The sequence below is a fragment of the Oryx dammah genome, unplaced genomic scaffold, assembly GCF_014754425.2.
Source record: "Oryx dammah isolate SB20612 unplaced genomic scaffold, SCBI_Odam_1.1 HiC_scaffold_25, whole genome shotgun sequence".
Classification (NCBI taxonomy): Eukaryota; Metazoa; Chordata; class Mammalia; order Artiodactyla; family Bovidae; genus Oryx; species Oryx dammah.
The window spans coordinates 52235608-52259679 of NW_024070209.1; positions in this window are offsets into that span (position 1 = coordinate 52235608).

Consider the following 24072-nt stretch of genomic DNA (forward strand, 5'->3'; position numbering starts at 1 on the left):
GCTGGATGGCATCACCGACTCGGTGGATGTGGGTTTGGGTGAATTCCAGGAGTTAGTGTTGGACAGCAAGGCCTGGCATGCTGCAATTCATGGTGTCACAAGAAGTCAGACATGACTGAGCGACTGAACTGAACTGAACTAATGGAACCAGATGCTATGGTCTTAGCTTTCTGAATGTTGAGTTTTAAGCCAACTTTTTCACTCTCCTCTTTCACTTTCATCAAGAGGCTCTTTAGTTCTTCTTCACTTTCTGCCATAAGGGTGGTGTCATCTGTATATCTGAGGTTATTGATATTTCTCCCGGCAATCTTGATTCCAGCTTTTGCTTCATCCAGCCCAGTGTTTCTCATGATGTTCTCCACATATAAGTTAGATAAGCAGGGTGACAATATACAACCTTGATATACTCCTTTTCTTATTTGGAACCAGTTGTTCCATGTCCATTTCTAACTGTTGCTTCTTGACCTGCATACAGATTTCTCAAGAGGCAGGTCAAGTTTTCTGGTATTTCCATTTGTTTAAGAATTTTCCACAGTTTGTTGTGATGCACACAATCAAAGGCTTTGACATAGTCAGTAAAGCAGAAGCAGAGTCTGGAATTCTCTCACTTTTTTGATGATCTAAAGGATGTTGACAATTTGATCTGGTTCCTCTGCCTTTTCTAAATTCAGCTTGAACATCTGGAAGTTCAATATTCACATAATGTTGAAGCCTGGCTTGGAGAATTTTGAACACTCCTTTGCTAGCGTTTGAAATAAGTGCAATTGTGTGGTATTTTGAGCATTTTTTGGCATTGCCTTTCTTTGGGATTGGATGAAATCTGACCTTTTCCAGTCCTGTGGCCACAGCTGAGTTTTCCAAATTTGCTGGCATATTGAGTGCAGCAGTTTCACAGTATCATCTTTTAGGATTAGAAATTGCTCAAATGGAATTCCATCACCTCCACTAGCTTTGTTCATAGTAATGCTTCCTAAGGCCCACTTGACTTTGCATTCCAGAATGTCTGGCTCTAGGCGAGTGATCACAGCACGATTATCTGGGTCATGAAGATTTTTTTGTATAGTTCTTCTATGCAATCTTGCCCCCTCTTCTTAATGTCTTTTGATTCTGTTAGGTCCACACAATCTCTGTCCTTTATTGTCCCCATCCTGGCATGAAATGTTCCCTTGATATTTTTAATTTTCTTGAAGAGATCTCTAGTCCTTCTCATTCTATTCTTTTCCTCTATTTCTTTGTATTGATCACTGAGGAAGGCTTTCTTACTTCTCCTTGCTATTCTTTGGAATTCTGCATTTAAATGAGTATATCTTTCCTTTTCTCCTTTGCCTTTTGCTTCTCTTCTTTTCACAGCTATTTGTAAGGCCTCCTCAGACAACCATTTTGTTTTTTGGCATTTCTTTTTCTTGAGAATTGTCTTGATCACTGCCTCTTGTACAATGTCACAAACCTCCAACCATAATTCTTCAGGCACTCTGTCCATCAGATCTAATCCCTTGTATCTATTTGTCACTTCCACTGTATAATAGTAAGAGATTTGATTTAGGTCATACCTGAATGGTCTAATGGTTTCCCCTATTTTCTTCAATTTAAGTCTGAACTTGGCAATAAGGAATTAATGACCTGAGCTACAGTCAGCTCCCTGTCTTGTGGTTGCTGACTGTATAGAACTTCTTCATCTTTGGCTGCAAAGAATATAATCAATCTGATTTCAATATTGACCATCTGGTGATGTCCATGTGTGGAGTCTTCTCTTGTGTTGTTATAAGAGAGTGTTTGCTATGACCAGCTTGTTCTCTGAAAACTCTATTAACCTTTGCCCTGCTTCATTCTGTACTCCGAGGCCAAATTTGCCTGTTACTCCAGGTATTTTTTGAGGTGCTACTTTTGCATTCCAGTCCCCTAAAATGAAAAGGACATCTTTTTTAGGTGTTATTTCTAGAAGGTCTTGTATGTCTTCATAGAACCGTTCAACTTCAGCTTCTTCAATATTACTGGTCGTGGCACAGACTTGGATTACCATGATTTGGAATGGTTTGCCTTGGAGACAAACAGAGATCATTCTGTCGTTTTTGAGATTCCATCCAAGTACTGCATTTTGGACTCTTTAATGACTGTGATGGCTACTCCATTTCTTCTAAGGGATTCCTACCCACAGTAGTAGATATAATGGTCATCTGAGTTAATTCACCTGTTCCAGTCTATTTTAGTTCGCTGATTCCTAAAATGTTGATGTTCACTCTTGCCATCTCCTGTTTGTCAAATTCCAATATACCTTGATTCATGGACCTAATCTTCCCGGTTCCTGTGCTTTTTACAGGATCAGACTTTACTTCTATCACTAGTCACATCCACAACTGGGTGTTGTTTTTGCTTTGGCTCCATCTCTTCATTCTTTCTGGAGTTAAGTCTTCACTGGTCTCCAGTAGCATACTGGGCACTTACTGACCTGGGGAGTTCAAATATCAGTGTCCTACCTTTTCGCATTTTCATACTGTTCATGGGGTTTCTCAAGGTAAGAATACTGAAGTGGTTTGCCATTCATATCTCCATATATAGTTTGTATCATATATCATCTTAATTCTCACAAGAACACATATCTGTAGGTTAGAAACAAAGGTGGCGTTTTTATCATTAATGACCAGTTAATGAGAAAAGTTATCCTTTTGTGTAGATGAAATATATTAAATCTTTATGTTGTGCCCTAGAGAGCATTTATCTCCAGTGGTTTCTGTACAACTAGTAGGTCACTTCTATCAGCTTTGATTTTTACTGGCTTTCTTAAGTACCTTCAGTCCAGTCAGTTCAGTCCCTCACTCATGTCCAACTCTTTGCCACTATAAGAACTGCAGCACAAGGCCTCCTTGACCATCACCAACTCCCGAAGTTTACTCAAACTCATTTCGATTGAACGGTGATGCCATCCAACCATTTCATCCTGTGTCATCCCCTTCTATTCTCGCCTTCGATCTTTCCCAGCATTAAGGTCTTTTCAAATGAGTTGTTTCTTTGCATCACATGACAAAAGTATTGGGGTTTCAGCATCAGTCCTTTCAACGAATATTCAGGACTGATTTCCTTTAGGATGGACTGGCTGGATCTCATTGCAGTCCAAGGGACTCTCAAGAGTCTTCTCTAACACCACAGTTCAAAAGCATCAGTTCTTCAGTGCTCATCTATCTTTTGGAGAAGGCAATGGCAACCCACTCCAGTACTCTTGCCTGGAAAATTCCATGGAAGGAGGAGCCTGGTAGGCTGCAGTGCTTGGGGTCATGAAGAGTTGGACACAGCTGAGCAACTTCACTTTCATTTTTCACTTTTATGCATTGGAGAAGGAAATAGCAACCCATTCCAGGGTTCTTGCCAGGAGAATCCCAGGGACGGGGGAGCCTGGTGGGTGCCATCTATGGGGTCGCACAGAGTTGGACATGACTGAAGTGACTTAGCAGTAGCAGCAGCAGCTATCAATATAGTCTAATTATCACATCTATACATTATTACTAGAAAAATCAAAGCTTTGATTAGATGGAATTTTGTTGGCAAAGTAATGTCTCTGCTTTTGAATATGCTATCTAGATTGGTCATAACTCTTCTTCCAAGCAGTAAGTGTCTTTTAATTTCATGGCTGCAGTCACCATCTGCAGTGATTTTGGAACTCCCCAAAATAAAGTTTCTCACTCTTTCTCCAGTTTTCCCATCTGTTTACTATGAAGTGATGGGACCCAATGCCATGATCTTAGTTTTCTGAATGTTGAATTTTAAGTCAACTTTTTCACTCTCCTCTTTCACTTTCATCAAGAGGCTCTTTAGTTCTTCTTCACTTTCTGCCATAAGGGTGGTGTCATCTGCATATCTGAGGTTACTGATATTTCTCCTGATAGTCTTGATTCCCACTTGTGCTTCATACAGCCCAGCGTTTCTCATGATGTACTCTACATATAAGTTAAATAAGCAAGGTGACAATATAAAGACTTGACATACTCCTTTCCCAATTTTGAACCAGTCTGCTGTTCCATGTCCAGTTGTAACTGTGGCTTCTTGACCTGCATACAAATTTCTCAAGAGGCAGGTCAGGTGGTCTGGTTTTCCCATCTCTTTAAGTTTTTCCACAGTTTGTTGTGATCCACACAGTCAATGACTTTAGCATAGTCGACCAAGCACAAATAGATGTTTTTGTTTTTGTTTTTTTCTGGAACCCTCTTGTTTTTTTGATGATTCAGTGGATTTTGGCAATTTGGTCTCTTGTTCCTCTGCCTTTTTTAAATCCAACTTGGACATCTGGATGTTCACAATTCAAATACTGTTGAAGCCTGGCTTGGAGAATTTTGGTCATTATTTTGCTAGCGTGTGAGATGAGTGCAATGAGGTACCTTCAGTCAGTCAGTTCAATTCAGTCGCTCAGTCGTGTCCAACTCTTTACGACCCCATGAATTGCAGCACGCCAGGCCTCCCTGTGCATCACCAACTCCCAGAGTTCACTCAAACACACGTGCATCGAGTTGGTGATGATATCCAGCCATCTCATCCTCTGTCATCCATTCTCCTCCTGCTCCCAATCCCTCCCAGCATCAGAATCTTTTCCAATGAGTCAACTCTTTGCATGAGGTGGCCAAAGTACTGGAGTTTCAGCTTTAGCATCATTCCTTCCAAAGAACACCCAGGATTGATCTCCTTTAGCATGGACTGGTCAAATCGTCTTGCATTCCAAGGGACTCTTAAGAGTCTTCTCCAACACCACAGTCAATTCAGTGCTCAGTTTTCTTCACAGTCCAACTCTCACATCCATACATGACTACTGGAAAAGAATAGCTTTGACTAGTTGGACCTTTGTTGGAAAAACAATGTCTATGTTTTCTAATATGCTATCTAGGTTGATCATAGCTTTTCTAACAAGGAGTAAGTGTCTTTTAATTTTCATGGCTGCAATCACCAGCTGTGTGATTTTGGAGCCCCCCAAAATAAAGTCTGACACTGTTTCCACTGTTTCCCCATCTATTTCCCATGAAGTGATGGGACCAGATGCCATGATCTAAGTTTTCAGAATGTTGAGCTTTAAGCCAACTTTTTCACTCTCCTCTTTCACTTTTATCAGGTACCTTAGTGGTATGCTAATATAGTAGGCAGATTATTATTTTCTCCTCCACAGAATCTTTCTGACCCAGATTTTGAATTCATATCTCTTACATCTCATTCATTGGTAGTCAGATTCTTTACCACTAGCATCACCAATATAGACTGAAAGATGTTGTTCATAGGTAAATTTATTGAAATTAGACTCACACATATGGCTCAGGTAGTTAAAAATCAGCCTGCAAGGCCAGAGAACTGCGTTTGATTCCTGGGTCAGGAAGATCTCCTGGAGTAAGAAACAGCAATTCACTCCAGTATTCGTGCCTGGAGAATCCCAAGTACAGAAGAACCTGGAGGGTTACAGTCCATGTGTTGGCAAGCAGTCAGTCATGACTGAGCGACTTACACACTCGCACATAACAGCATATAAAGACAGTTGTGTGTCTGTAAGGTCAGTAAGTGAATATTGGCGTATGAGGTAAGTAAACCGACCAGACCAATGACAACAGGCAACTTTACATTTGAGTGTTTGACCGGGAGTATATTATAGCAGAATAGCAGACAATTGTATACTTGTATTCTGAAACTTGAATGGCATAAATGAGCTGATTTTCCCTGATTTCAAGAAATATGTTAAAAATAAATGTAAAAAGACTTATTATATAAAGTATCTAAAGATTTTCTCCTAAATGACCCTGCAGTGTAAATTTTCTCTAATGTATATTGTCATATTTCTTTTGATCTTTTTATATCTTTTATGTATTGTTTTTGAGTCAAAAGTGTCTTAATCCTCAGCTAAAGCCATCATTCATGAGACATATTTGTGGCATATATTTTTAAAATGGTCTAGGTACAATTGTGTTTCTTTCCAAAGGCTTCAATTTGATTTTTCACCTTATTTATTTTATTAAAAAATAATAAAAAAACCATAATATTAATTTTGCTATCTTGTTATTTTAAGTGTACATTTCAGTAGTGCTAAATGTACTCACATTGTGTGTGTTTAGTTGTTCATTTGTGCCTGACTCTTTGTGACTCTTTGGCCTTTAGCCCACCAGGCTCCTCTGTCCATGGGATTTTTAGACAAGAATACTGGAGTGGTTTGCTGTTTTCTCCTCCAGGAGAGTCTTTTCAGCCCAGGGATCAAACCTGCATCTCCTGTTCTCTTGTACTGCAGGCAGATACTTTACAAATGGAGTCATCAAGGATTCCCTGAGTTATATTCATACTGTTTGCAACAAATCTCTAGAAATTTATTATGTTGCAAAATTGAAACTTTATATTCATAAAAATGAATTCCTCCTCCCCTAAGACCTTAGCTTTCTACTTTCTGTTTCTGATTTTAAGTATTTCAGATCCATCACATGAATGGACTCATACAGCATTTGTCTTTTCATAACTGACATTGTGTTTAGTATAATGTCTTCAGGATTCATCTACGTTGTAACAACTGACATGATTTTCTTATTTTTTAAGGCTGAATGATATCAAATTTGACATTTAATATTCAGGTTACTTCCACCTCTTCTCTCTTATAAATGGTGCTGTAACAAACATGGTGTCTAATTATCACTTTAAGATCCTGCTTTAAGTTCTTTTGGATACAAATCAGAGGTAGAATTTCTGGCTCATATGGTAGTTCTTCTCCTTCTCCTTCAAGAAGAAGATGAGGATGCTGGATGGCATCACCAATGCAAGAACAAGAAGTTGGGCAAACTCCAGGAGATGGTGACGGACAGAGAGGCCTCGTGTGCTACAAGCCATGGGGTCCCAAAGCGTCAGACACGGTTGGGTGACTAAACGACAACAACGTGGTAGTTCTATTTTAAATTTTTTGAATAATCTCCATACTATTTTCCATAATGACTCCCCTATTTTGTACTCCCACCAGCAATGTTGACCCTTTTTTCTATCCTAGTCAATTGTAACTGCTATATTTCCCTTCATATTTTCAAATTAGTGTACATCTATACATTTATATTTGTGTTCTCCTTTTCAAAGGCATTATGTTGAAATCACTCTGAGAAAGCTATATACCATTCAATTCCAGACAATTGTATACTTGTATTCTGAAACTTGAATGGCATAAATAAGCTGATTTTTCCTGATTTCAAGAAATATGTTAAAAATAAATGCAAAAAGACTTATTATACTATGGAGACAGAAATATCATTGGTTGCCAGAGGTTGAGGGCAGAGATAAATAGGCAGAGCACGGAGGATTTTAAAGGCAGTGAAAATACTGTATGGTACTATAAAGGTGGATCCATGTTATTATATGCGTTCCAACCCATAACACATACAGCTCCAAGACCAAACTCTTAACGTAAATTTTGGGCTTACAGTGAGAATGATGTGGCAGGGTAAATCAATCAAATATTACAAATATACCACTCTGTTTGGGATGTTGATAAGGGAGGAGGCTAAGCATGTGTGGATGAGACAACAGAGGATGAGATGGTTGGATGGCATTGCCAACTCAATAGACATGAGTTTGAGCAAGCTCCAGGAGATGGTGAAGGACAGGGAGGCCTGGTGTGCTGCAGTCCATAGGGTTGCAAAGAGTTGGGCATGATTGAGAAACAACAAAATGTGTATGGGAGCAGGCAATATATTGGAAATCTCTACGTCTTCCTCTCAATAGTTTTCTCAATGGAGACTAAAAATGCTCTGAAAAAAATAAAGTTTGAAAAATTGCATTAAAACTGCAATTAATTTCATTTTTAGTAAAGGTTTCAGTTTATATGCCTCTAAATATGACTTCTATAAGGTTTCATATTTCAACTAATATTATAATTTGTAAGTAATTTTCAATTATAGTTTATATGACCCATAAGTCATAAGGAGATTTTTTAATTAACATTTCTAAATGCTCACAGTTGTTGTATTTTTATTATGGATTTGATCATTGCCTAGTGTGTTCACAGATTGTGGCACACAAAACTGAATTATATTTGTCCATGACCGAACACATTCACATTTTGTAAAAGCTGCAAATAACCACAACTCTGTTAAACACACTTGTGGAGAAAGAGAAATATCAAAGATACCCACTTCCTATCTTCATATTACACTGAAATTAATTTACCATATAATATTTGGAGGTAAAACTGATGCAAGAGCTCTTGTGACATTGCGTAAGATAATTTATTGATTTAGTATTATCATGGATAGTAAAAGTTGGAAAATGAATATAAAATGTAATTACAGGTCATTAGGCCCAGAGTCTTCATATGCAGATGAGTAAACTTAGGTTTGGTATCTATTAAACCACTTGTCTGGTGCCACATAGGAAATTAGTGGATAAGAGGAGGTGGGACTCCAATCCCTTTACCATCATTTAATGTGTTCTCTATTCTGCCAAAAGGGAACTTTAAAGATCACCTCATCATTGACCATGGAAGTGAAATATAACCTAAAATAAAATATAATTTGCTTCAAATTCAGAGGACAGAAATCCTTCAAGAAGCACGGTCAGTATTATATATACACAAATTATTCAGTTTCTTTTGTGGTTTGAAAAGAATGGCATTGGAAAAGACTTTTGTGTCCGCCAATATATATATCTGACTTCCTGGCCAGAGTTAACTATATCACTCATAATTCATTCTTTGGCTTTAAACAGAGGCCTCCTTACGTCTAATATTTTTAAATGTAAGTGTTCCTGTAGTTTATTAAAGGATTTCACCTTAACTTTCTTAACTGAGTTTTATCACATACTTTTTAGGAGAAAGTAGAAGGACCACGAAAGTGGGAACATTTTACAGTAATAAGTGAGTTTTGATGATGAAACTGCCATTCACTTTTAAATTGTCCACTGCACAGGCTGTGTTCTGGAATTAGGAAACTAGTGAAGATTTACAGGTGAATTTTCTCATATGTTGTCCTTACTGGTGTTGTGTTTTAATCAGCATTTGATGTAAGTCTTCATGTTTCCCTCCACTGGAAACAATATTGGACCCTCTGGCATTTTATAAAATAAAATAAAATATAATATAAAATAAATCTTCAGAGGGCTTCTCTCTACTGTTTTAACAGTCTTGTCTTCAAGCATCTGGTTGTAAAATGATACAGAGAGAAATTTATCTTTTATTTCATACCATTCTTGATATGGAGAAGGAAATGGCAACCACTCCACTATTCTTGCCTGGAAAATCCCATGGACAGAGGAACCTGGTAGGCTACAACCCATGGGTCGCTAAAAGTTGGACACAGCTGAGCGACTTCACTTTCACTTTTCACTTTCCTGCATTGGAGAAAGAAACGGCAACCCACTCCAGTGTTCTTGTCTGGAGAATCCCAGGGACAGGGGAGCCTGGTGGGCTGACATCTATGGGGTCGCACAGAGTTGGACACGACTGAAGCGACTTAGCAGCAACAGCATTCTATATATGTGTGTATATATATATATATATTTAATTGTTCAATCTTGTCCTTCTTGATCAATACATTTTTATGTCTGATTTCTCAGAAATCAATATCTGCTTCTTCAATCTATTTTTCCTTAATGGCACTGAGAGGTTAACTGGTATGGCCAGTGCCATGGGGTGAGAAATCTACTAAGTTCTAAGAAATCTTGCTGTTGTTGCTTTTCAATTGCTAAGTCTTGTCTGATTCTTTGTGATCCCCCGGACTGTAGCTTATCAGGTTTCTCTGTCCTCCACTATCTCCCCAAGTTTGCTCAAATTCTGTCCTTTGAGTTGGTGATATTCCTTAATCATCTCATCCTCTGCTGCCCTCTTTTTTTGCCTTCAATCTTTCCTAACATCAGGGTCTTTTACAATGAGTTGGCACTTAACATCAGGTGGCCAAATTATTGGAGCTTCAGCTTCAGCATCTGTTCTTCCAATGAATATTCAGGGTTTATTTATTTTAGGATTGAATGGCTTGATTCCCTTACAGTCCAGGGAACTCTCACGAGTCTTCTCCAGCACCACAATTTGAAAGCATCCATTTTTCAGCACTCAACCTTCTTTATGGTCCAACTCTCATGTCAGTACATGAATACTGGAAAAAATATGGATTTGATATATGGACCTTTGTCAGCAAACTAAGGTCTATGCTTTTTAATACATTGTCTAAATTTGTCATAACTTTTCTTCCAACAGCAAGATTCTTTTAATACCATAGCTTCAGTCACTGAGTGCAATGATTTTGGAGCCCAAGAAAGTAAAGTTTGTCACTGCTTCCACTTTTCCCCACTTAGGTTAGTAAGGGTTTGAAATACATCTGCTTGCTTCTGCACATTTTATATTTCATTATGCCTTAGTTTTTATTTGCTCTGAAGTTTTAATAGGCATATTCTAAATCATTGAGTCTTAGGTTAGACCTGATATTCTACGCTTTTAACACTCTTATGCTATTCTAAGGCAGGAACTTGAAGTGTTGTTATACAGTGGTTCTTTAATCAGTCACATATTAGGAATAAATGGAAACCTTTTAAAAATTAGCTGTTAATTTTTTCCAAATCTTCTATTGTTGTTCAGTGGCTAAGTCATATCCTACTTTTTTCAACCCTATGCACTGCAGCACGCCAGGCCTCCCTGTCCCTCAGTTCAGTTCAGTCCTCACTCGTGTCTGACTCTTTGTGACCCCATGGACTGCAGCACGCCAGGCTTCCCTGTCTGTCACCAACTCCCAGAGCTTGCTCAAACTCATGTCCATTGAATCAGTGATGCCATCCTACCATCTCATCCTCTGTTGTCCCCTTCTCCTTCTGCTCTCAATCTTTCCCAGCATCAGGGTCTTTTCTAATGAGTCAGTTCTTTGCATCAGGTGGCTGAAGTATTGGAGTTTCAGCTTCAGCATCAGTCCTGATTTCCTTCAAGACTGATTTCCTTTTGGATGGACTAGTTGAATCTCTTTGCAGTCCAAGGGACTCTCAAGAGTCTACTCTAACACCACAGTTTAAAAGCATCAATTCTTCAGCACTCAGCTTTCTTTATCCCTGTCCCTCAGTATCTTCCCAACTTTGCCCAAGTTCATGTGATGATGACCCAACTATTTCATTCTCTGCCACTCTCTTCTTTTGCCTTCAGTCTTTCCCAGCATCAGGGTCTTTCTACCAAAGTATTAGATCTAATGGTCATCTGATTAAATTAGCCCATTCCCATCCATTTTAGTTCACTGAATCCTGAATCCTAAGATATCAATGTTTACTCTTGCCATTTCCTGCTTGACCACATCTCATTTGCTTGTATTCATAGACCTAACATTACAGGTTCCTACGCAATATTGTTCTTTACAGCAATGGATTTTACTTTCACCACCAGATATATCTATAACTGAGCATTCACTTCTGCTTTGGCCCAGTCGCTTTGTTCTTTCTGGGACTATTAGTGACTGCCCTCCACTCTTCCCTAGTATTATATTGGACAGCTTCCATCCTGGGGGGCTCATCTTTGGTGTCTTTTTTTGACTTTTTATACTGTTCATGGGGTTCTCATGGCCCATTGAGTAGTTTGCCATTTTCTCCTCCAGTGGACAATGTGTTGTCAGAACTCTCCACTATGACCTGTCTTGAATGGTATGGCTCATAGCTTCATTGAGTTACACAAGACCCTTTGCCAGGACAAGGCAATGAGTGATCCACTAAAAGGGGATAAAGCTCCTGAAGATATGCTAACTGATGTAAGGATGGCAATCATTAGTATTAGAATTTCGATCTTTCTTCAAAACCCAAGTCAGGTCTCAACCTTTACTCACCTTTCCTTGATAAATCTCTTCTGTTTATTATATTCTTCACTTTTCCCCCACTGTCCTGATGATTTGAAATACTTTCTAGTCAGTGACTTTTTAAAATTAAGTTTATATAACTTATCCTCAAAACAAAAGTGTCCTAGACCTATTTTTTAATTTCCCCAGGGCATATAGATCATTACCCCCATTTTCCATGCTCTGACCTCTGGACTTTGACCTTCTGATAATTAAAGGTGTTAACAGACACACCTTGATATATATAAGATGATCCCCTTCACTTTGTTTATTTGTTTTAACAATAATCATACAGTATTGGCTTAAAAAAACTGGGAAGGAGTACAGGTTTCAAAGAAGGTAATGCTATTTGTGGGCTGAAAGTTGAACCAGTTCAGGACTAGCTACGGGGTTTCTAACTATGATCTTTGGAACTATTTTCAGTAAATCTAGCTAGTTCTTTGACAATGTTTAGCCCTATCAGTGGAATATCTAACTTTTACAAGGGACAAAATAATATTATGTTAGAGCTCATTCCTTCTTTTGTAATTATTGCAAAAATATCCCACGGACATATTCAATTAGTCCATATTTGCAGCAATATCTCAGGCAGCATGATGGAATCTCATTTTCCATTAACTATAAATATTTTTTGTTTTTTTTTTCTACATTGTTATTTCATTTTTTTCCTACTTTCATATTTTTTCACAAAAACATATATTGTGTTTATGCTAACCTGCATAAAACACACACCTAAATGGCATTTAAATTATTATGATTTATTAAAGTACATTCAAGTTTCAAATCATTATCGTCAGTTGTACTAGTCAGCTTGGGCTACTATAAAAAAATATAATAGTCTGGGTAGCTTAAACAATAGACCATATTTTGTCTCAGTTCTGGAGGCTGAAAGTCTGAGAGCATGGCACAGTACTGGTGAAGATCTCTCCCCAGCTTGCAGATGGCTACCTGCTTGCTTGTTATTATATGGCAAAGAGAGAGAATTTCCTTCAATCCAGTTCCATAGTATCCCATCCCTATCCTTATTACCTCATCTAATCTTATTTACTGCCTATAAGTCCTAAATCCAAATACAGTCACTTGGAAGTTAAGATGTCAACATATGAATTGAGAGTAGGGTACAATTCAGTCCATAGCAATTGTCAAGTAGGCCACTTGACATGGAAATAACCCTCCCTAACACTGACTCATGTGATAACTCTACAGAGTTATACAGACTTTTCATTTTATAAATATCAGTGATCTTATATTTGAAGCCCATAATAACACCACTGAGCCCTTGACAAACGAAGAAATCAGGAGTAGGGACAGAGTTCTGAGGGTACCAATGAACCTTGTTTCCTGCTTTATAACATAAAAATAGTGCTCAGAAGCTCAGTGGTGTTTGACTCTTTGTGACCCCATGGATTGCAACCCACCAGGCTCCTCTGTTCACAGAATTTTCCAGGCAAGAATACTGGAGTGGTTTGCCATTTTCTCCTTTGGGAAATCTTCTTGACCCAGGGATAAAACCTGCATCTCTTGCATTGGAAAGCAAGATTTTTCCCCATGAGCACCACCTAGAAGCATTTTCAAATAGCCCAAGAACTGAGAAAAAAATAGAGAAGGAGAAAAACTTAGGGTATTCATGAGCCTTGGTTCACCCTTCTGTTACAAAGATTGACTTAGAGTGTAAAAAAAAAAAAAAAAAAGTTGACTCCGTTTCTTTATGTAACCCAACCTTTGGCAAACATTTACAACATATTTTCTCCCATAACTTAAAAGTTAGAGCTTCTAAGGTTTAGTACTGGATTCCCCTGATAGCTCAGCTGGTAAAGAATCCGCCTGCAATGCAGGAGACCCTGGTTCAATTCCTGGGTCAGGAAAATCCCCTGGAGAAGGGATAGGCTACTCCTTCTGAGATTGTTGAACTTCCCTGGTGGCTCAGATGGTAAAGAATCTGCCTGCATTGTGGGATACCTGTGTTTGATTCCTAGGTTGGGAAGAACACCTGGAGAAGGAAACAGCTACTCACTCCAGTATTAAGGTTTTATATGAAGGTTTAATATTAAATCTTCAGCTTCATTTATTGGCTTAAAATTGAATTAATCTTTTAAAAATCTTGAAATATGTGTATGCATATATTATTAACTAAAATTAGAAATTACTTTATATTTGAACTTTGGAGAAAGAGAAAAAAAATATGCCTAACTCAAACTTTGATGCTTGAATTTGATAAAGAGAATAATTTCAAGGTAGGATATGAAATTCACTCTTTCCTTTGCAATTTTGACTATATAAAATTGTTACAATGTAACTTATAAGGAAATTGGCTTTGGAAAAGTGAGTTTTAATTGATACTGCCTTGTAATATTAAGATGCACTTAGATAGCTAATGTAAAAAGGGTAAAAAAAATCAACTGGAGAAAAACTTTCCAAAATATTTTTTATATCTGGTTGTCATGAAATTTATTACATATTGTTACATGTTAGGAGGTTTAACAAATACACATTGAATTAATTTCATCTGAATTAAGGACAAACTAATTACAAAAATTACATTACTAATTACTGGAGAAGGGAATGGCAAATCACTTCAGTATTCTTGCCTTCAGAACCCCATGAACAGTATGAAAAGGCAAAATGATAGGATACTGAAAGAGGAACTCCCCAGGTCAGTAGGTGCCCAATAAGCTACTGGAGATCAGTGGAGAAATAACTCCAGAAAGAATGAAGGGATGGAGCCAAAGCAAAAACAATACCCAGTTGTGGATGTGATTGGTGATAGAAACAACGTCTGATGCTGTAAAGAGCAATATTGCATAAGAACCTGGAATGTCAGGTCCATGAATCAAGGCAAATGGAAGCGGTCAAACAAGAGATGGCAAGACTGAATGTCGACATTCTAGGAATGAGCGAACTAAAATGGACTGGAATGGGTGAATTTAACTCAAATAACCAATATATCTACTACTGCGGGCAGGAAGCCCTCAGAAGAAATGGACTGGCCATCATGGTCAACAAAAGAGTAAGAAATGCAGTACTTGGATGCAATCTCAAAAACGACAGAATGATATGTTTGTCTCCAAGGCAAACCATTCAATATCACGGAAATCCAAGTCTATGCCCCAAGCAGAAACGCTGAAGAAGCTGAAGTTGAACGGTTTTATGAAGACCTGCAAGACCTTTTAGAACTAACACCCAAAAAAGATGTCCTTTTCATTATAGGGGATTGGAATGCAAAAGTAGGAAGTCAAGAAACACATGGAGTAACAGGCAAAATTGGCCTTGGAATGTGGAATAAAGCAGGGCAAAGACTAATAGAGTTTTGCCAAGAAAATGCACTGGTCATAGCAAACACCTTCTTCCAACAACACAAGAGAAGACTCTACACATGGACATCACCAGATGGTCACCACTGACATCAGATTGATTATATTCTTTGCAGTCAAAGATGGAGAAGCTCTATACAGTCAACAAAAACAAGACCAGGAGCTGACTGTGGCTCAGATCATGAACTCCTTATTACTAAATTCAGACTTAAATTGAAGAAAATAGGAAAAACCGCTAGACCATTCAGGTATGACCTAAATCAATTCCCTTATGATTATAGAGTGGAAGTGAGAAATAGATTTAAGGGCCTACATCTGATAGATAGAGTGGCTGATGAATTTGGAATGAGGTTCGTGACATTGTACAGGAGACAGGGATCAAGACCATCCCGACAGAAAAGAAATGCAATAAAGCAAAATGGCTGTTGGGGGACGCCTTACAAATAGCTGATGGATGTGAGGGTTAGACTGTAAAGGAGGCTGAGTGACGAAGAATTGATGCTTTGAACTGTGGTGTTGGAGAAGACTCTTGAGAGTCCCTTGGACTGCAAGGAGATCCAACCAGTCCATTCTGAAGGAGATCAAACCTGGGATTTCTTTGGAAGGAATGATACTAAAGCTGAAACTCCAGTATTTTGGGCACCTCATGCAAAGAGTTGATTCATTGGAAAAGACTTTGATGATGGGAGGGATTCGGGGCAGGAGGAGAAGGGGACGACAGAGGATGAGATCGCTGGATGGCATCACTGACTCGATGGATGAGAATCTGAGTGAACTCCGGGAGTTGGTGATGGACTGGGAGGCCTGGCGTGCTGCGATTCATGGGGTCGGAAAGAGTTGGACACGACTGAGAGACTGAACTGAACTGGAAAGCCTAGGAGAAAAGGAAAGATATAAGCATCTGAATGCAGAGTTCCAAAGAATAGCAAGAAGAGATAACAAAGCCTTCTTTAGCGATCAATGCAAAAACATAGAGGAACAGAACAGAATGGGAAAGACTAGAGATCTCTTCAAGAAAATTCGAGATACCAAGGGAACATTTGATGCAAAGATGGGCTCAATAAAGGACAGAAATGGTATGGACCTAACAGAAGCAGAAGATATTAAGAGGTGGCAAGAATACACAGAAGAACTATACAAAAAAGATCTTCACGACCCGGATAATCACAATGGTGTGTTCACTCATCTAGAGCCAGACATCCTGGAATGTGAAGTCAAGTGGGCCTTAGGAAGGATCACTATGAACAAAGCTAGTGGAGGTGATGGAATTCCAGTGGAGTTATTTCAAATCCTGAAAGATGATGCTGTGAAAGTGCTGCACTCAATATGCCAGCAAATTTGGAAAACTCAGTAGTGGCCACAGGACTGGAAAAGGTCAATTTTCATTACAATCCCAAAGAAGGGCAATGCCAAAGAATGCTCAAACTACCACACAATTGCACTCATCTCACATGCTAGTAAAGTAATGCTCAAAATTCTCCAAGCCAGGCTTCAGCAATATGTGAACAGTGAACTGCCTGATGTTCAAGCTGGTTTTAGAAAAGGCAGAGGAACCAGAGATCAAATTGCCAACATCTGCTGGATCATGGAAAAAGCAAGAGAGTTCCAGAAAAACAACTATTTCTGCTTCATTGACTTTGTCAAAGCCTTTGATGTGTGGATCACAATAAACTGTGTCAAGTTCTGAGAGAGATGTGAATACCAGACCACCTGACCTGCCTCTTGAGAAATCTGTATGCAGGTCAGGAAGCAACAGTTAGAACTGGACGTTGAACAACAGACTGGTTCCAAATAGGAAAAGGAGTACGTCAAGGCTGTATATTGTCACCCTGCTTATTTAACTTCTATGCAGAGTACATGATGAGAAACGTTGGATTGGAAGAAACACAAGCTGGAATCAAGATTGCCAGGAGAAATATCAATAACCTCAGATATGCAGATGACACTACCCATATGGCAGAAAGGGAAGAGGAACTAAAAAGTCTCTTGATGAAAGTGAAAGAGGAGAGTGAAAACATTGGCTTAAAGCTCAACATTCAGAAAATGAAGATCATGGCATCTGGTCCCATCTCTTCATGGCAAATAGATGGGGGAAACAGTGGAAACAGTGTCAAACTTTATTTGGGGGGGGGCTCCAAAATCACTGCAGATGGTGATTGCAGCCATGAAATTAAAAGATGCTTACTCCTTGGAAGGAAAGTTATGACCAACCTAGATAGCATATTCAAAAGCAGAGACATTTCTTTGCTGACTAAGGTCCATCTAGTCAAGGCTATGGTTTTTCCAGTAGTCATGTATGGATGTGAGTATTGGACTGTGAAGAAGGATGAGCACAGAAGTATTGATGCTTTTGAACTGTGGTGTTGGAGAAGACTCTTGAGAGTTCCTTGGACTGCAAGGAGATCCAACCAGTCCGTTCTGAAGGAGATCAGCCCTGGGATTTCTTTGGAAGGAATGATGCTGAAGCTGAATCTCCAGTACTTTGGCCACCTCATGTGAAGCATTGACTCATTGGAAAAGTCTTTGATGCTGGGAGGGATTGGGGCCATGAGGAGAAGGGGATGACAGAGGATGAAATGGCTGGATGGCATCACTGACTCGATGGTCATGAATCTGAGTGAACTCCGGGAGTTGGTGATGGACAGGGAGGCCTGGCATGCTGCAATTCATGGGGTCTCAAAGAGTCAGACATGACTGAGTGACTGAACTGAACTGAATTACATAAAGAGTGTCCATTTTACTTGACTATTTTTAGTAAATAGCAAAATGTGTAAAATATAATTTCTTCTTTAAAGAAAATTGAAAACCATCACTGATACAGAAGAAAAATAACAAACTATATCACAATATATTATTAATCAACTGCAGTGAGAATTTTAACTTGTAGAAGACTTAATGGAAAATTAGTAGCTTTAGATTACTATCAAATGACAAGGAGAATTTACATAAGAGTGTATGTAGTGATATAAGGGAAATAAGAAGATTAAAGCAAAAAATAATTAGATGGTTAAGAAATCAGGTTGCTGAGAGTGCTCACACTGGTGTATAGTGAGACTGCTGCTGCTGCTAAGTTGCTTCAGTCGTGTCCGACTCTGTGAAACTCCATAGCCGGCAACCCTCCAGGGTCCCCCATCCTTGGAATCTCCAGGCAAGAACACTGGAGTAGGTTGCCATTTCCTTTTCCAATGCATGAAAGTGAAAAGTGAAAGTGAAGTCACTCAGTCGTATCCGACTCTTAGCCACCCATGGGCTGTAGCCTACCAGGTTCTTCTGTTCATGGGATTTTCCAGGCAAGAGTCCTGGAGTGGGGTGTAGAACCTAGTGTGAGTTTTTGGTTATGTTTTTATTTCTCAATCAGTATTCTGCATGACCATTTTGTATAACTTCTACAAGTTGGCTTGTGTGACCCTCATTTAAACTCCTGTGTCAGATAGATTTTGGCAGTTCTGCCCAGCTTATCACAAATCATTTTTTTTTTCTGGATTTTTGGTCCCTTTTCTTAGGGTTTCTTGTTCTTTTGGTTTACAAACTGGATTTCTACTATTTCTTCATCTCTGTCCATTTACTCGGTGCAGGGGAAGACATGGGATCCAGATTTGCTTCTAAAATTATAAACTAGAAAAAAATAAAAATAAAAATAAAATTATAAACAAGATTCAGAGAATAATTATCATCTCTATGCTGGTCAATATGAAGAATAGTTAAAATTCATAAGTTTGGGGATAGTTATCTAATGTGGATAGAGAAGTACTAGAGAATTATTTTCTGATGGAGCAGACTAAAGTCGAGGTGAAAGGAAACACTAGAAGTTCAAAGAAATGGCCAGGTCTTGAATGTTTTCCAATTCATATTCTCTCTCTGCCCTCACTTCTTTTCTTCCATCTTTCCTTCCATCCATCCTTCTTTCCTCATTCCTTCTCTTCCTTCCTTCCCTTTTTGTTTCTTTTTTCCCAGTTCATTAGCTAATTTAGATAGTTTCTGTAATATGGACCTAGAAGTAACTTACATATGAGAATCCTGATGTTGTTGTATAATTCATTTTAGTAGTACTGCATTTCTTTTAATTATACTGTTGTCAGCCAAAATCAAATATAATGTATTACAAATCATATAACATTCTAACTCAGCCAAATAATGAAACTATAAGAATTAAGGAAAGTTAGGTACTCTAGAAAGTACAGAAAATCAATTTGATTGGGAAGATTAAAAGATGCTTGCTTCTTGGAAGAAAAGCAATGACAAATGTACACAGTGTATTAAAAAACAGAGACATCATTTTGTTGACAAAGGTCCATCTCGTCAAAAGTATGGTTTTTTTAGTAGTCATGTATGGATCCGAGAGTTGGACCATAAAGAAGGTTAAGCATCAAAGAATTGATGCTTTGAATCATGGTGCTGGAGAAGACTCTTGAAACAGTGAGGAGATCAAACCAATAGATCCTAAAGGAAATCAACACTGAATATTCACTGGAAGGACTGATGTTGAAGCTGAACTTCCCACATTTTGGTCACCTGATGCAAAGAACTGACTCACTGGAAAAGACTCCCATGTTGGAAGTGAGTGAGGGCAGGAAGAGAAAGGGACAATAGAGAATGAGATGGTTGGATGGCATCATAGACACAATAGACATGGGTTTGAGCAAACTTCGAAAGATAGTGAAGGAGAGGGAAGCCTGGTGTACTGCAGTCTATGTGGTAGCAAAGAGTCAGATATGACCTAGTAACTGAAAAACAACAACAAATCATTCTGATCAGATATTAAGGGAACTGAGTGCTTTAAAGTTTTTTTTTTTTTCCTTTAAATTTTCAAGGTGAAATGTCTTCAGTTCAGCATCTTCTAACTAGAATTTATATTGTTGGAATGCTGAGAAAAAAATTGCATATGATTGATAGAGAAAATTATTGTTATAATCCAAACTTTCCAAAACCTAAATATGATTTATAAAAGAAGCAACAATCCTCTGAGATGTAAAGAAGCATCCTCATTTATGAAATTAATTTTCATATTTAGTTAAACCTGGCTGTTTGATAATGGCTGAGGCACTGATTAAAATGTAAAATGTCTGTAAGTTATTTGAAGCAAAAATTTGACCCTGTAAATGAATTTTAATTTACTTTGAAAGATAGGAGGTTAAAGATATTTTCCTATTTTGGCTTGTTGTTACAGATTGTTAAGAGTGCAGAGGATATCTGTAAGTTTGAACATGGAAAAACACAGTGAGAATAGTGAAGTGAAAGAAAGTATTCTCTTAGGCAAATGTTAGCACAGGATGGCATTGATGACTTCTTCCAGAATGTAACTGGCTTTATCAATATCTCTACAAAGTTTACACAAACTCCAGAATTATTAGTAGAATTATTATAGGGAGGAGATGAGAAGAAGAAATAGTAGAAACCATTTAGGAAAGAGGAAACTGTGTATGTGAGTACATATGAGATGCTCCAAGGCACTCTGAGAAATAGTTCTGTATGAGGAAGGGAGAAGGTGGTGAGACAAGTGATGTAGAAAGAAAAAAAATAGTAGTGCTGGGGGGAGACACCTCTCATCCAAGGTAAGGAATAGCAGCTGCACTTTGGTGGAGCAGCTGTGAAGAGATACCACACGTCCAAGGTAAGAGAAACCCAAGTGAGAAGGTAGGTGTTGCTAGAGGGCATCAGAGGACAGACACAGTGAAACCAAAAGCACAGAAAACGAGTCAATCTGATCACACGGACCACAGTCTTGTCTAACTCAATGAAACTAAGCCATGCAATGTGGGGCCACCCAAGATGGGCGGACATGGTGAAGAGGTCTGACAGAATGTGGTCCACTGGAGAAGGGAATGGCAAACCCCGTCAGTATTCTTGCCTTGAGAACTCCATAAATAGTATGAAAATGCAAATTGATAGGATACTGAAAGAGGAACTCCCCGGGTGGGTAGGTGCCCAATATGCTACTGGAAGTCGGTGGAGAAATAACGTCAGAAAGAATGAAGGGATGGAGCCAAAGCTAAAATAATACCCAGTTGTGGATGTCACTGGTGATAGAAGCAAGGACTAATGCTGTAAAGAGCAATATTGCATAGGAACCTGGAATGTTAGGTCCATGAATCAAGGCAAACTGGAAGTGGTCAAACAACAAATGGCAAGAGTAAACGTTGACATTCTAGGAAACAGCAAACTAAAATGGACTGGAATGGGTGAATTTAACTCAAATGACCATTATATCTACTACTGTGGGCAGGAATCCCTTAGAAGAAATGGAGTAACCATCATGGCCAACAAAAGAGTCTCAAATGAAGTACCTAGACGCAATCTCAAAAATGACAGAATGATCTCTGTTCATTTCCAAGGGGAACCATTCAATATCACAGTAATCCAAGCCTATGACCTAACCAGTAATGCTGAAGAAGCTAAATTGAACAGTGCTATGAAGACCTACAAGACCTTTCAGAACTAACACAAAAAAGATGTCCTTTTCATTATAGGGGACTGGAATGCAAAAAAAAAAAAAAAGGAAGTCAAGAAACACCTGGGGTAACAGGCACATTTGGCCTTGGAATGAGGAATGAAGCAGGGCAAAGGCTAATAGAGTTTTGCCCAGAGAATGCACTGATCATAGCAAACACCCGCTTCCAACAACACAAGAGAAGATTCTACACACGGACATCACCAGATGGTCAACACTGAAATTAGACTGATTATATTATTTGCAGCCAAAGATGGAGAAGCTTTATACAGTCAGCAAAAAAAAGGTCAGGAGCTGACTGTCACTCAGATCATGAACTTCTTATTGCCAAATTCAGACTTAAATTGAAGAAAGTAGGGAAAACCACTAGACCATTCAGGTGTGACCTAAGTCAAATTCCTTATGATTATAAAGTAGAAGTGAGAAATAGTTTTAAGGGACTAGATCTGATAGATACAGTGCCTGAAAAACTATGGACTGAGGTTCATGACATCGTACAGGAGACAGGGATCAAGACCATCCCGATGGAAAAGAAATGCAAAAAAGCAAAATGGCTGTCTGGAGAGGCCTTATAAATAGCTGTGAAAAGAATAAAAGTGAACAGAAAGGAGAAAGGAAAGATATAAGCATCTGAATGCAGAGTTTCAAAGAATAGCAAAGAGAGATAAGAAAGCCATCCTCAGTGATCAATGCAAAGAAATAGAAGAAAACAACAGAATGGGAAAGACTAGAGATCTCTTCAAGAAAATTCGAGATACCAAGGGAACATTTCATGCAAAGATTGGCTTGATAAAGGACAGAAATGATGTAGACCTAACAGAAGCTGAAGATATTTAGAAGAGGTGGCAATAATACACAGAACTGTACAAAAAAGATCTTCACGACCAAGATAATCATGATGGTGTGATCACTCACCTAGAGCCAGACATCCTGAAATGTGTAGTCCAGTGGGCCTTAGAAAGTATCATTACAAAAAAAAAAAAAGAAAGAAAGAAAGAAAAGAAAAGAAAACATCACTACGAACAAAGCTAGTGGAGGTGATGGAATTCCAGTTGAGCTATTTCAAATCCTGAAAGATGATGCTCTGAAAGTGCTGCACTCAATATGCCAGCAAAGTTGGAAAACTCAGCAGTGGCTATAGGACTGGAAAAGGTCAATTTTCATTCCAACCCCAAAGAAAGGTGATGCCAAAGAATGCTCAAACTACCACACAATTGCACTCATCTCACATGCTAGTAAAATAATGCTCAAAATTCTCCAAGCCAGGCTTCAGCAATATGTGAACTGTGAACTTCCTGATGTTCAAGCTGAATTTAGAAAAGGCAGAGGAACCAGAGATCAAACTCCCAACATCTGCTGGATCATGGAAAAAGCAAGAGAGTTCCAGAAAAACATCTATTTCTGCTTTATTGACTATGCCAAAGCCTTTGACTGTATGGATCCCAATAAACTGTGGAAAATTCTGAAAGAGATGGGAATACCAGACCACCTGACCTGTTTCTTGAGAAACCTGTATGCAGATCACGAACCAACAGTTAGAACTGGACGTTGAACAACAGACTGGTTCCAAATAGGAAAATGAGAATGACAAGGCTGTATGTCATCACCCGGCTTATTTAACTTATATGCAGAGTACATCATGAGAAACACTGGGCTGGAAGAAGCAATAGCTGGAATCAAGACTGCCAGGAGAAATATCAATAACCTTAGATATGCAGATGATACCACCCTTATGGCAGAGAGTGAAGAGGAACTAAAAACTATCTTGATGAAAGTGAAAGAGGAGAGTGAAAAAGTTGGCTGAAAGCTCAACATTCAGAAAACTAAGATCATGGCTTCTGGTCCCATCACTTCATGGCAAATAGACGGGGAAATGTTGGAAACAGTGTCAAACTTTATTTTTTGCAGCTCCAAAATCACTACAGATTTTGACTACAGCCATGAAATTAAAAGACGCTTACTCCTCGGAAGGAAAGTGATGACCAACCTAGATAACATATTAAAAAACAGAGACATTTCTTTGCCAACAAAGGTCTGTCTATTCAAGGCTATGGTTTTTCCAGTAGTCATGTATAGATGTGAGAGTTGGACTGTGAAGAAAGTTGAGCACCGAAGAATTGATGTTTTTGAACTGTGGTGTTGGAGAAGATTCTTGAGAGTCCCTTGGACTGCAAGGAGATCCAACCAGTCCATTCTGAAGGAGATCAGTTCTGGGTGTTCATTGGAAGGACTGATGCTAAAGCTGAAACTCCAATACTTTGGCCACCTCATGCGAAGAGCTGACTCATTGGAAAAGACTCTGATGCTGGGAGGGATTGGGGCCAGGAGGAGAAGGGGACGACAGAGGATGAGATGGCTGGGTGGCATCATGGACTTGATGGACATGAGTTTGAGTGAACTCCGGTAGTTAGTGATGGACAGGGAGGCCTGGCGTGCTGCAATTCATGGGGTCACAAGGAGTGGAACACGACTGAGCAACTGAACTGAACTGTGAGCAAATTATAAAACTATTCAGATCATATTTTTAACCTCA